Here is a 14250-nt window from a genome sequence, read left to right as displayed (position 1 = left end):
GTGGCTGAGAGGAGGGATTGTTTCTCACCTCAGCACCACCCGGCACATCCTGACTGGCGCCCCCGTAACCATCGCTGCTCTTTCCCAGGTCCCTCTTCTTGTGGCGGCTGCCTCATCTCTCCTTCCTCTCTGTCCTCGTCAGCCCACTTCCTTCCCACATTCCTCCCCAAGTGCCTTTCAACTTGCACACCTGCTGTTTCCTACACACGCGGGGGAGGGGACCTCAATTCTGCCTGCCGCGATGAGGACCCCCACTTTACAGATGAAGAACCAGGGCTCCCAGAGCTGGTGAGGCAACAGGGAGTCAAGGTTAGACCAGGGGACACAGGAATTGTGGCGAGGGGTGAGGACCGCGCCTCGTTCATCTGTGTCCCCTTGGAGTGGGGCACGTCTGCAGCTGGACGGGGTGCCTGACTGGCCGTCTCCTCAGGTTTCCCAATGAGCCACCTGCTCGCCTCACCACACAGGCAAGTCCACTTTGCTGCCCATCAGCAGAGCCACTCCGGAGGCTCTTTGGAGGATTGCGGTGGACGCTGGGTGGGCCCCCTGAGATTCTAGATCTTTCTCGTCCCAGATGAGTTACTTACGGGGAAAGTCACTCTCCCTCTGGGCTTCATCAGACTCCTCTGTGAGATAGAGATGTTGGATTAGATCAGAAATCCTGACCTCAGAGGCCTCCAGGGGGCCCAGCAGGCAATGTGAGTAAGGGAAGTTAAGGGGTAGGGACTGTTGTGGCCCATGGGTCCCGTCCAAAGGGAGCACTTGGAACTCAGCTCCAGCCAGCTCTTGCCATGAAAGACACCCTCTTTTATTTATTTATTTTAAAAAGAGATGAGAAATTTCACAGGTTATTATTTTTTTGGGGGGGGGACATTGACAATAAACTCAATCGAAAAAAAAAATCCCCTTACAAGATTTGACATGGCCCGCGAGCTGCCAGCGTGAGCCCTGTGGGTTACCTGGGTCTTCCACTCCCTCCTGTTCTCCATCCGGTTCTCTGATGGTTTGGTGGGTCTGTGATTCCTGGGCGGGTCAGGTGGGGTTGATCTGGGATGAGATTTCAGAGATGGCAATTCCTGCCTCCTGTCCTTCCACACATCCCCACGCTGTCATGTGTCACCCGACATTCCCAGGAGGCCACACATTGCACCAAACAAACATTCCGTGTGCTGAGTGCTCAGGGACCAGTGTCATCCTGTGCCACTGTCATCATTCTACCCAGGTGAGGTCTTCAAGGATGAATCATTGTAGGCCAGCCCTGCAGGTTTCACGGAGACTGGAGCCCTGTAGGTTTTTACTAACAAAAAGTAAAGAAAAATTCTGATTGTTCCCTGTGTGTCAGGGAGGACGAGGGCTCTGACTTATTCCTTGACACATCCTCAGAGCCTCAGAGCCTAGTACATAGTAGGCTCATAGCAGGGGAGGGTCACGGTGACTGTAATCCCTGCGGGGGGCAGCGGCAGGACTTGAAGGTGGAAATACTGAGCCCAGATTTCCGAGGCCTGAATGAAAGCAAATCAGGATCAAACAGCATGGGGCGCACTAAGAGTTTGCCTTAACTATTTTTTTGTTTGTTTTTAAAAAAATTATTTATTTGGCTGCATTGGGTCTTAGTCACGGCACGTGGGATCTTCGTCTCGGCGCACGGGCTTCCCTCTCGTTGTGGCACGTGGGCTTAGTTGCCCCGCGGCATGTGGGATCTTAGTTCCCTGACCAGGGATCGAACCTGTGTCCCCTGTGCTGGAAGGCGGATTCTTAACCACTGGACCACCAGGGAAGTCCCTTAACTCTTAATTATATATGTTTTTAGAGTAACCTTTAAATGGTTACTTTTAAAGTACTCAAAAAATGGTATAGATGATCTTATTTGCAAAGCAGAAATAGAGACACAGATGTAGAGAACAAACGTATGGATACCAAGGGGGAAGGGGTGGGTGGGTGGGACGAATTGGGAGATTGGGATTGACATCTATACACTATCGATACTGAGTATAAAACAGATAACTAATGAGAACCTACTGTTTAGCACAGGGAACTTCACTCAGTGCGGTGTGGTGACCTAAATGGGAAGGAAATCCAAAAAAGAGGGGATATATACGTATAGCTGATTCACCTTGCTGTACAGTAGAAACTAACACAACACTGTAAAGCACTTATACTCCAATAAAATTAATAAAAATCAATAAAAAATAAATAAAAGTACTCAAAGCCACACAAGCTTGTAAGTTTTGAAGCCCAGAGCACTTTTTTTTTTAAATTATGGTAAAACTACATAACATAAAATTTACCATTTTAACCTTTTTTTTTTCAAGAGGGTATTCAATTGTTTATCTATTACACATGATAATGGATGATACACAAGCTTCATTCCCATCTATATCTGGTACCATAATCCAATTTAGATACATTGCATAGGGTGTGCCAACAATCATATTAATAATCAAAAAACTCCATGACTTGGCTTGGGTGACCCTCTTCACGGTGAACTCCAGGTCACAACGCAGTAACTGTCAGTTCAACTACACCAAGGTTTCGGAAGACAATAACTTCTCCACCAGAGCAGGTTGTAAATACATTTTGAATGGAACCTGGCATCACTCTGAAGGAATACTAACTTCACACTGTTGGGGTAGTTTACCAAAATGGCTTCAGAGTAGACTAACTGTACACAGCACATTTAAAAAAAAGACACATTTATTCAGCGTCACGATCAGACTATTACATTTAGCAATCAACAGCATGGGTGCAAAAAAATAAAAATTCTACATTAAAACCCTTTGTTGGAATGCTTTCCACTTTCCACAGAAGAGAAACTAAAATAAACTTTTATACAATTAGTTACAAATACAGTCCTCGAGTTTTTTGCCCATACACATGAGTATTGTCTAAAACATGTCTTTGTAGCAGCGAGGCCCTGCCAGCGCTGTTTGGCTGAGCTCACAGATCTGCTGTAACCTGGAGCTTCCCTGTCACTGCTCTGGGTCTCCTCTCCTGCTAAGCTTTGTTTCCTGGCAGTCATCAAAACCTTCTGCCACTGCCGTAGCTACTGCTGCCGGTAGAACCGCCACAGCCACCCTGGTTTCGGGGTTTGGCAAAGTATTGGCCTCCACCACCATAGGGGCCAGAACTTCTGCCTCCAAAGTCTCCTCCTTTCATGGGTCCAAAATTTGAAGATTGATTGTTGTAACTGCCAAAATCATTGTAGCTTCCACCACCTCCAAAATGGCTTCCATCGTTACCAAATCCATTATAGCCATTTCCACTGCCACCACATCCCCCGCCACCACGGCTGCCACCAAAGGCACCTCGACCACTGAAGTTTCCTCCACGACCACCACCAAAGTTTCCAGAACCACTTCGACCTCTTTGGCTGGATGAGGCACTAGCCATCTCTTGCTTAGATAGGGCTTTCCTTACTTCACAGTTGTGGCCATACACAGTGTGGTATTTCTGAATGACAGTCTTGTCTACAGAGTCATGGTCATCAAAGGTTACGAAGGCAAAGCCTCTCTTTTTGCCACTGCCTCGATCAGTCATGATTTCAGTCAGTTCAGTTTTCCCAAACTGTTCAAAATAATCTCTCAGGTGATGTTCCTCAGCATCTTCTTTAATGCACCAATAAAAATCTTTTTCACAGTTGAGTGGGCACCAGGTCTTTGAGAATCTTCTCTTGAGACGGCCCTCTCTGGTTCCACAACTCTTCCATCCACCTTGTGTGGCCTTGCCTTCATGGCCGCATCCACCTCCTCCACAGTGGCCTATGTGGCAACCCCGAAGGCTCTGGAGCGCCTGGTGTCTGGATCCCTCATCACCACACAGTCTGTGAGCACTCCCCACTGCTCACAATGGCTCCTCAGACTGTCATCGGTTGTTTCAAAGCTCAGACCTCCGATGAAGAGATTCCTCAGCTGTTTGGGCTCTTCGGGTGACTCTGACTTAGACATGACGGTAATGGAGGCGGGGGGAGACGTCAACGATGCTTACTCAGCGGCGTCCATGGCAGAAAGGCCATTTTAACCATTTTTACGTGTACCTTTCAGTGGCACTAAGTACATTCACATTCTTGGGCAACCGTCACCACCATCCATCTCCAGAACTTTTTCATCATCCCCAACTGAAACTCTGTTCCCATTAAACAATATGCCAATTAGATTTTATGGCTTAATGGTGGGTCGGTGGTGGGGGTCTGGTCAGGTGGAATGGGCTTCTATGGGAGTTGGTGGGTATCCCATCGCTGGAGGTGAGCAAGCAGACTGGTGTCAGATACAGGGATTAGCTGAATGGCACTAGTCTATGACTCTGTACTGGTCTTTACCAGGATTCTGTCGGAGGATGAGACAAAAAGCCTCACTTGTTGCTGAGGTGGGAGGTTTTGCTGTGTGGGTTTTTTGTGTGTCCCAGGGGACATGCAGTTTACCTGGATTAAAAAAAAGCTGTCCAGTAATGAGGCTCCATCATACCTCACACAGTCCACAACCTCATCAGGCCAGTGTGAGTCCAGACCTGAGACATGGTGAGTTCATTCGTGCTTCTGCCCATTCCATCACTTTCCAGAATACATGATAGCCCCCCTCCACCCCTGCAAGAGGGTGCAGACACTTTTGGTTGTCTACTTAACAGCCATCCCCCTGCCCCCTCGATGACAGACCTTCACTTTGTTGGGGATTCAGATGTACTCAGGGAACGTGTGCCCAGTGCCAGGGCATGAATCATGATTGTTCTAAGGTGTGGACTCTGAACCATGTTGTGGTTGTTCCATTCCTCTTTGCCACTGTAATCATGGCGGTAAATTCCAAGACGGATGGATGACTTGGTCAGGAGCTCAGGAGTGGCTTGTCTGAGCTGAGCCCTGAAGGGTGAGTAAGTTAACTGGGGGTTGGGGTTGGGGTGGGGCAGTGCTAGAGAGAACAGCATGTACAAAGGCCCTGTGGTCAGTAGGGTATGACACTTCTGAGGTGAGAAAGCCAGCCTGTATGTCTAGAGTGCAGAGAATCTGGAGAGGGTGGCAGGGCCCAGACCCCAGAGGCCTTGCGGGATGGGCCAGGAAGTGGGCCTTTAACTCAAGAACAAGTGAAGGGTTTTAGGTGTGTGTGTTGGGGCTTGGGGGTGCAGGTGTTATGAAACATGGTCAGATTCGCCTTTTGAGATTTATTCTGATTGTGTGTGAGGAAATCACCGGGGGGAAGGCAGAGTTGATGCTTTAATCTTCTAACTTTATGTCCAGTAAAAGTCCAAAATCCTCCACAGTTTCAGAGATCCCTGGACACTTATGTTTTCACCACTTCCCCTGCCATTCTTGCTTCTTCCTGAGCGATTTCTGCTCAGTACTGTGCTGACTCAGACATGAAACGTCACCCCTTCTCCATTTCCATAAAACCCTCCTCTTGACAAATACTGGTGAGTGGAACATAGATCTTGGGGTCATAGAGAGGGGTGATATCAGGTCCCACACAGAGGACACTTTACAGGGTATCTTAGATAAGTCTATTCTTCCAGACCTTTTGGGGATACTCTGTTCCCTCCCCTCCCCCAGTCCAGTAGTTCATCTCCAGATCTTCCCCCAACCCTTTGCCTGGTCACCTCGGCTCCTCTCTCCTCCTCCCCTTCGCTTGTCTCTGGGCTCCCCTCCCCTCTACCAGGGGGCATTGGAACTGTAGGATTCATCTCCCGCTGACACACAGAGCAATTCCGCTCTCCCCAGCTCCCTCTCCAAGCTTGCAGATCCCAAGTCACAGTTCACAAACCTGACCATGACTTCTGTTCATTTTCTCCTACGCCTGCCTTTGATGGAGCCCAGCCTCCCATTTGCAGCCTTTTTGCAGCCTTTTTGACACCTCTGGCGGTTTTGTTAACTTTCTTGTTACTTTCAAGCATGAAAAAGTCCAAAGTTAAATCTCACATCTGATTGAACACCCACCTCCTCAGTTCCCAGGGCCTTACTGGAGAGACTTGGAGGGGGTGGGGTGGCCTGCTCCTTTACCCCCCTTCCCCCTGTCCTTTGGGTCCCTTTCTTCTCTGGTGGGCTATGGTGGGGACAAGAAACACAGAAAGGGCCTCATCTCTTATCAGGTGGCGCTGCCGTGGTCCTTTCTGTGTGATGTCCCTGCTTCTGTGGCCCTCATTGGTGGCTCTTGATGTCCCCTGTGTGGCAGGTGTCTATGCAGTCTGGATAGACGGGCGATGGAAGGAAGGAGGCTGTACTGGCATTTGTGTTGGATGAATGAGTGGTGGGATGGTGGATGGATCGGTGGTGCACAGATGGGGGGAAAGGGACACCGAGAGATGGAGGAGGGAATGGAAGGCATTGGGTGTTCACACCTGGAGGTCTCTGACTGCCCCTGTCTGGCCCTCAAGCTCCATGGCAACATCTGAGAAGGCTCAGCAGTACTCATTCTTGATCCTCAGTGGGTGGACAATGGGTAGAGAACGCGGTGGGAGAGTAACCGGGGAGGGGTGAGGGAGAGAGGGGATGGATCTTCTCACCGCAACTTGGGGTCTAAAAGCTAAGATTCCAAGTGCCAGGGAGGGTGGGGCAAATGGGACTCAAACAATTTGAGAGTCTGGGTTTGCAGGTGTCAGAGGGAAGAACAAATCTGACTCCATATTGGATCTGTTTCCTTTAACCTGTGTATTCTATTGCTTTTGCTACACGTTAATCACTAAAAGAATGTTGTCTATAACCTGAAATATACGGGATAACCTATTCTCAAGGCTCTGACCTTTACAGGTATAACACTTTTCCATTCATATAGAGCTAAAAAGTTGCAGAACGGAGAATAACATTTGTCTTGTTGGAGGTTTATAGGAACATCGACCAGATCTATAAGCTGCAAGAATAAAGGTTTCCGGCACCAAGAAGTTTACAACAACCAGCCACGCCCCCTCCCCTTTTAGTATAAAAGAAGCCTGAATTCAAACCCCGGTAAGATGGTTCTTTGGGACACTAGTCAGCATCTTCTTGTTCTGCTGGCTTTCAGAATAAAGTCACTATTCTTTGCCCCAACAACTCATCTCTCGAGTTACTGGCCTGTTGTGTGGTGAGCAGTATGAGCTTGGACTCAGTAACACAGAGTTGAGGTGGGAAGTGGGAGAGGACTGTGTCCACAAGGGAGAGACCAGTGCAGAAGCCTGGGGTCAAGAATGGCCACGTGCGCAGTGGTTGAGAATCCGCCTGCCAATGCAGGGGACACGGGTTCGAGTCCTGGTCTGGGAAGATCCCACATGCCACGGAGCAACTAAGCCCGTGGGCCACAACTACTGAGCCTGTGCTCTAGAGCCCGTGAGCCACAACTACTGAGCCCACGTGCCACAACTACTGAAGCCCGCTCGCCTAGAGCCCATGCTCCGCAGCAAGAGAAGTCATCGTGAGGAGAAGCCCGCGCACTGCAACGAAGAGTAGCCCCCGCTCGTCACAACTAGAGAAAGCCCACACACAGCAACAAAGGCCCAACACAGGCAAAAATAAATACATTAATTAAAAAAAAAAAAAGAATGGCCACGTGTGGTGAAGGTGAAGGCGGAGGCCTGTGGGAGCCTGGCGGGTGCCCTGGCCGATGGTGAGCTCAGCTGCCCCCATCCCCTGCCCCTTTAGGTGGTAGGGCTGCCTCAAACAGTGGGCAGGCCCAGTGGGGCTGGACAAACAGGCTGTACAGTTAGTTCCCAAGAACGAGCTGCTGGGGCACGTCTGGCTGGAATGAGAAACTGCCTCGGTAGGCGATGCAGTCCGATTATGATGCACAAAGGGTAAAGTATACTAACTCCTCATTGCATTGCAAAGTGTTCTGTAGGCAAAAAACCAAGACCAACAAAAAACGTGCAAATTCAGGTCCTGGGGAAACCGTGATAAAGGAGGTCCTTGGTGGGAGAAGGTTTATAACCTGCAGACCAGTTGGGGAGCATTAACATTCTGGGGGAGCCAGGGGTGCGTACGAGGGGCCAGGAGGTGTTTCCACAGAGGGACTCCCAGCTACCATCCTTTCCCTGCTCCCTGCTGGGCAGGTTCCATGGGGGACCTGGATTCTAGTCCTGATTCTACCACAGATTTGCTGTGTGGCTTTGACCAAGTCTCTGCATCACTCTAGGCCTGAGAAGGGACCCTGCCTTGCTTCACCCTGGCAGCCCCCTTCCTGCAGGTGGCCGGAAGCTCCTGCAGACTAAAGGGCACGTCCAGCCCAAGCTCCCCAGGGGGCAACCGGTGTGCTAGCAAGGAGGTGGCCCAGGGCCTTCCATGTCTGCTGACCTGGCCAGCAGGCATTTTCCCACTCCTGTGGCTCTTGCAGTGGGAGAAGAACCCTGGGACCCCATGTTGCCACTTCTGTTACGAGGATTTGTAGCCTCCCATTTTTTTCCCAGAGGGAGGATTGTGGAATTTGGGGGTTGAGGGAGTAGAAGAGCAGAGTGGGAGGAAGCCTCAGGGTCATTTAATCAATCTCCTTGGTTCATAGTTGGGGAAACTGAGGCCCAGGCAGGAAAGGGCTTGTCTCAAGTCAAACTGTAAATCAGTGGTGGTGTGGGCCAGAAGCTGTGTCTGCTGATCCCCCGCCAGGGCTTGGGGCCACACAGCCTCTGCCGGACAAATAAGGCCTCCACCCTGGCCTCGCTGAGCTCTCAGGCTGGGCTGAGGGCTGCCTCTTCCGGGGCAGGGAGGCCCCTCCCCTCCCTGGGCCACTGTTTCCCTGTCTGTGATACCACAGTGGCCCAGCCTGGACTGTGGGGAGAAGAGGGGTGCAGGCTGCCCTAGGGCAGGGGCAGGGAGAGGCCACAAGATTCCTGAGCCAGAGGCAAAGGGAGAAGATGGGGCCATGTGAGGCTGCTTCCCTAGCTTGGTCCTGCTGCCCAGGGTGGGCAGAAGAGAGCCCTGCCAGCTCACTGCCTTGGAGCTGCTCTAAAACATAGGAGGTGGCAGTGGGGACCAGGACAGCCCCTAGCCCAGGCTCTGGGTGCCTGTGGCCTCCTCGCCTCCACCTCCTTCCTGTTCTGCTCTGCTCCTGGCCCCAGTGGCTGGCCCTTCCTGGGCTCCCAAGGCCAGGTTGGCCCAAGGATGGGCCAAACCACCCTCAAATCCCTAACAGGGGTGTGGAGGTGGGTGTTACATGTGGTCACTCCTCTGCAGAGCCAGTGTAGGGCAGAGGTGATGCTGTTCTAGGATGGGGTCCAGAGCAGAGTGGTCATGCCCTGGGAGGATGGTCAGAGGGGCCAGGACTTTGTATATCTGACCAACTGTGGACTGAACTGTGTCTCCCTCAACTTCAGCTGTTGAAGTCCTAACCCCTAAGACCTCAGCATGTGACTGTATTTGGAGATAGGGTCTTTAAAGAGGTAATTAAGGTAACGTGAGGTCACTAGGATGGGCCCTAATCCAGTATGACTGTGTAAGAAGAGGAGCTGACGACACAGATACACACAGAGGGAAGACCATGTGAAGACACAGGGAGAAAACGGCCATCTGCAAACCAAGGAGAGAGGCCTCAGGGCAAACAGCCTGCTAGCACCTTAACCTCCATGCCCCAGAATTACGAGATAATATACTTCTGTTTAAGCCCTCAGTCTGTGGAACTCTGCTATAGCAGCCCTAGCACACTAATACACTGGCCAAGGACTTTTGTGGTGTTTTCTGATGCAAGAGGTAGGCAGGGGTAGCTTGGAGGTGTCAATACTAGGTTTGCACAAACATTTGGATGGTTTGAGGAGACAGCGGGCCTCAGACATCACTTTGGAGTCTGATCATTCTTCTTAATGTGAAGTCTCCTCTTCCTCTTCCACTCCTGTCCTGAATAATTGGTTTAAAGCCATCAGATGGGACCAGGCAAGGCAGGCAGCTGCCTTGAGGCGGGGCTGGGCTGCAGTGGCCCCTAGTGGGGTGTTGGAGCCTGCACTGGGTGAGGAAAAGTCTGAGCAGGGGCTCTGGTGGTCCATCCAGGGATGTCGGGACCCAAACAAGGTGAGGACACCTACAGGGCCGGGGCAGCGGGGGCAGTGGGAGACTGGCTACTGATGGGACTGAGCAAGTAAGTCTGTACACAAAGGGCAGCAGGAACCAGGCTTCTCACTGTTATCGAAGGGGGGCATAGGGAACGGGGAAAACTAGAAGGAATCTCTGATATTGGGTTGTGATTGCAGTTGTTGGTGTAAACTTGGGCTTTTCTGCCTATACAGGTAGAACTAGACATACACAGGGGTCTGAACTCGGCGTCCGCCGAGCAGGCCCACAGGAACGAGTGCCCCCGGGGCTTCGCAGGAGGCACTCAGAGCTCCCTTTTGCCGGCCCTCCCGGCTTGTCAACTCGGTGGTGCCGGCCCCACTGGCCCTGCTACATGCAGCGCTGCTGCCATCTCGTGGTCGCTGTGGGACACTGTCCTGAGCCAGGGTCACCCCTGGAGAAGGGGTTGGGGGCGCTTCCCCAAGCTCCCCACTGTGCAGAGCCCGATCCAGGACCAGCGGGCAGACCCTGCCTCTCTCTCATTGCCGGGATCAAGACACTCCGGCCCCACTCAGGCGCAGCAGCTCAGACCCAAGAGAGGGGCACAAGGGCCCTGTTGTTGGAACTGCTGTCTGGGAGGCAGCGAGCACCCTTGAGAGCTGGGAGAGCAATACCAGAGGCTGAGCTGGGGTCTCTGAAGTTACCCAGGAGTTGGCGGGGCAGTGCCCCTAGCTGGGTGTCAGATGCAGAGGCCGTTCTGGATGGAGGGGGTACCATCCATGACAACATGTTTGGAACATTTCCTTGACAGATGTTGTGGTACTGGTCCTCTCAGTTAACCCTCATGACAACCCTATGAAGCAGCAACTGCTATTAGCCTATTTACAAGTGAGAAAGTTGAGGCACAGAGAGGTTAAGTAATTTGCCTAAGGTCACACAGCTCAGAAGGGTAGCATCATGATTTGCTGTTGTATGACAACTGGAGAGGCTGGGTGGGATCAGCGTCCAGGCCCAGGGTTGGGTCTGGGCGGGGGGGCGGGGGGTCAGGGAAGCCGGGAGGGTGCAAAGAGGGTGGAGGCCCTGCTAAGGGGCTTCTAGGTAGCTCTGGTCAGAGCTTCCTCCAGGCTCCAGGGACTGCCTCCCAGGGGGCCCCTCCCTACCCACCTGCCTGCCTCCACTGAACCTCCCTACACCCCTGGCCAGATGCCATTTCCGAGGCAGAGGGCCCTGCAGGAGCCTCTGGTGCCTGGTTAATCCTGACGCGGGGGCCGCAGCCCAAGGCTCCCGCCTGCAGCTGGTCCTCTTTTACGTGGGGCCGCATGACTTCCCGCTGCTGTGATTGGCCCAGGACCTGTGGCCTCAGACACCGCCTGGTGCCAGGAAACCCAGCCTGGCCAGCACCAGTGGCTCCTGCCGGGGCTCCCTCGCCCAGCCCAGCCCAGCCCAGCCCCAGATGCCTTCTCTCTGGAGGGGTCCTCAAGGTGGGGCCGTCCAGAGCTGCGCCCTCCGGGGAAGCCTGGACACCTTCACGGTCCTGGTCAGAGGCCCTCCCCGGCCTCCTAGCCCCTGTCACTTGGCATTAGTCTCCCTTTCCTTCATTTCAGAGAAGGTGGCACGTTTGCAACTTACACCTGTCTATATTGCCCCCTTCCCTCCACGTGACCCATTCACCAGGCCCATTCACCTCTGTATTCTCAGCACCTAGAACCATGCCTGGTGCGCAGCCGGCGCTCCTACCCACACGCAGCAAAGAACAGGTCACTGGGCAACTTTAGCCATTCACAGGCCACGAGCCCCTGCAGCCACCAACTGAGGGTTCCCTGGCTCGCCGTCGCTCACCTGGAGGAGGGGCAAGCAGAGGGGAGAGGCAACGGTGCCAAGAGGAACAGGTCCCGCTTTTCCCTTACTTAGGGTGTGACTGGTCCTGGCGTACCCCGGCCTCAGTTTCCCACTTGTAAGCAGTGGTCAAAACCATCAACCCCGCAGGACCGTTGTGAGGCATGGAAAGGCCCAGGCCAGGTAGGGCCCACAGCAGGCATGTGGTGGGGATGGAGGGGAGGACCTGGGAGAGCTGGGGAGCTGCAGGGAAAGGGGAGAGGCCCCCAGTCTCCCAGGGGCTCAGGTCAGGTCCCAGGACAGATGGTTGGAATGGCCGTGCGAGCAGGTGGCACACCTGTCTGAGCTCAGCGGCGCAGCGCGCCCCACTGTGCGTGTGTGAGCACGAGTGGCGGCCGTCCAGCCTAGCCAGCGGTGGGGGTGGGCAACCCACCGAGTGTCCCCACAGTCCTCTCGTCTGACCGCCAGGTGCTGCCAGCCTCATGATACAGGTGCACATTGTGAAAGAGATGGCCACCAAAGCCAGGTGCTTCAGGGACCTTCACAGGCTACAAGTCAAGCACAGACTTCGGCTCGGCTCCAGACGCTGGTGGCCTGGTGTGTGGTGGCTGGCCGTCGGCCAGAAGCGGCCGGGGAAGGGGCCTCTGGAAGCGACCTGCTGTCATGAGTGCTGACGGGAGGAGGCGGCCGGGCCAGCAAGATAAAGCAGACTGGGGAGTCGGGCCGCGGTCCCCAGCACCCAGCCGCCTCTGCGTGACATAAAGCAGAAGACGGCGGGGGTGCTGGTGGCCGTGTGACAGCACGGTACACCAAGTTGGGCTTCTTCCCAATTTTGAGTCCCAGCAGTCTCGGCAGGGCTGGCAAGGCTCCACCACCTCGGCACAGGCGTCACTGCTGAGTAACTAGGCAAAGCTGGACCATGTCCAGGAGATGCTTAATACCTCGTTAAAACCACTGCCTTCCCCTTACCTGGGCGGACACAGCTAACTTACGCAGGACGTAGGCGGTAACCTTGAGTTTGGACCAGCTGAGCTTGTTAGGACTGACGGGTGAGGGCCCAGGGCGCCTCCGTCTCCTGAAAAGCTGTCCGACCAGGCCGATGGCTGGCTACCCAGGGGACAGTGATATGGCTGCTCCCCTTGGGCAGGGGTGGCGGGGAGAGGAAAAAAAGGTGGTTTAGGTTGGGGAAATGGGTCAGATGTCACGTTCAGCCGCCTTTCCTCCAGGCTGGTTCCTCTGCAAAGCTCTGAATCTCGGCCTAGACGATAAGGCCCCTCCTCCCTGCTTAGGGGATGGACAAGCCTCCCGTCCCCGTCCCGTCCTGTTGTACCCGCCTCCCAGCTGCTTCCCTTGCCCCAGCTCCACCTGGAGGGCTGGCTGAGCCTGGTCTCCTGTGTGCACGGCTCTAGGCCACGCCTCAGAATGCATGTACAGCCCACCCGCTCGCTGCTGATGGGAGCTGGGGGCTGCTCAGAGACCCAGGTGAGCCCCACTCCAGCTGCCCAGGTCCCCTGGACCCAGGCATTCAGACTTCTGCTGTCCTTCATGGGCTGACCTTTCAGGCAGATCAACTGTTCCAGCCCCCTTCCCTCCCACCACCGAGTGCTGGGCCAGGGGGCACCAATGTGCCTCAAGCAGTGACTCCTGGACAGCCTGGTGTGAAGATCCCAGACCAGAAAAGGTGGTACCCTGAGACCTGGGGTGGCTGAACTGCCATGGAGATAAGAACCGACACCCGCGCCTGACCTGTGTGCCCAGGCAGCCACGCTGAGCCTCAGTGCTGTCATCTGCAAAATGGGGACGACGCACTGATGCGTGAGGAAGTGCCCAGCACCTGAGAAACAGCTGCACCTGGGGTGGCTCACATGACCCACTGAGTCACAGACTCAGTCTCTGTACAACAAGATGCAACTCGGCTCCGCCCCGGGCTGTCGAGACGATTCCACGAGCCCACGTATAGCCTGGTACAGCGCCTGGCACCTAGGCCTCAGACGGGATGGCCGTATCCTCCCTGCAGGCTCCCTGCCCCACCACCCCCACACCTGCTCCGTCTCTGTGATCACAGTGCTACTGCTGCTGGGCAGGAGCCGGCCTGAGTGCGGACGGCAGTGTGAGGCGCTGAGGACGCAGACGCGTCACTCGTGGAGAGCAATGGGGCCACTTGGCAGGCAACGCGTGGCTGGAGCCTGTGCTGGTGTGAGCTGCGGCTGGGTGCCCAGGCCTGTTGCTGCACCTGCTTCGCCTGCAGATGCCCATCTCACGGGTGGCCCCCAGCCCAGCCCAGCCCAAAGGAGTCCCTGCCTCTGGCGAGGCCAAGAAGTCACCTCCTCCTGGAGACTGAACACTGCTAGCAGGATGCTTTGCTACCTTTAATTGGGGATACAAAAGGCACCTCTCCCAGGACAAGAGGATCAACCAACAGGTGCAGAGGCCCAGTGCCTGGTGGAGCCCTGCGTGGGAGGAACAGAGGAAGGCCGGGGGGCGAGGAAGTGGAG

At 54.2% G+C, this 14250-nt stretch overlaps 1 pseudogene; it reads right to left on the bottom strand.

Moving 5' to 3' along the window:
• Nucleotides 1-3018: 3018 nt before the first annotated feature.
• LOC132433311 (heterogeneous nuclear ribonucleoprotein A1-like) lies at nt 3019-3944 on the bottom strand (annotated as a pseudogene).
• Nucleotides 3945-14250: the final 10306 nt, after the last annotated feature.

This window comes from Delphinus delphis, chromosome 11, assembly GCF_949987515.2.
Source record: "Delphinus delphis chromosome 11, mDelDel1.2, whole genome shotgun sequence".
In the NCBI taxonomy this organism is placed as follows: Eukaryota; Metazoa; Chordata; class Mammalia; order Artiodactyla; family Delphinidae; genus Delphinus; species Delphinus delphis.
The sequence above is the reverse complement of the archived record's forward strand: the minus strand, read 5'-3'. Positions and strand labels throughout refer to the sequence as shown.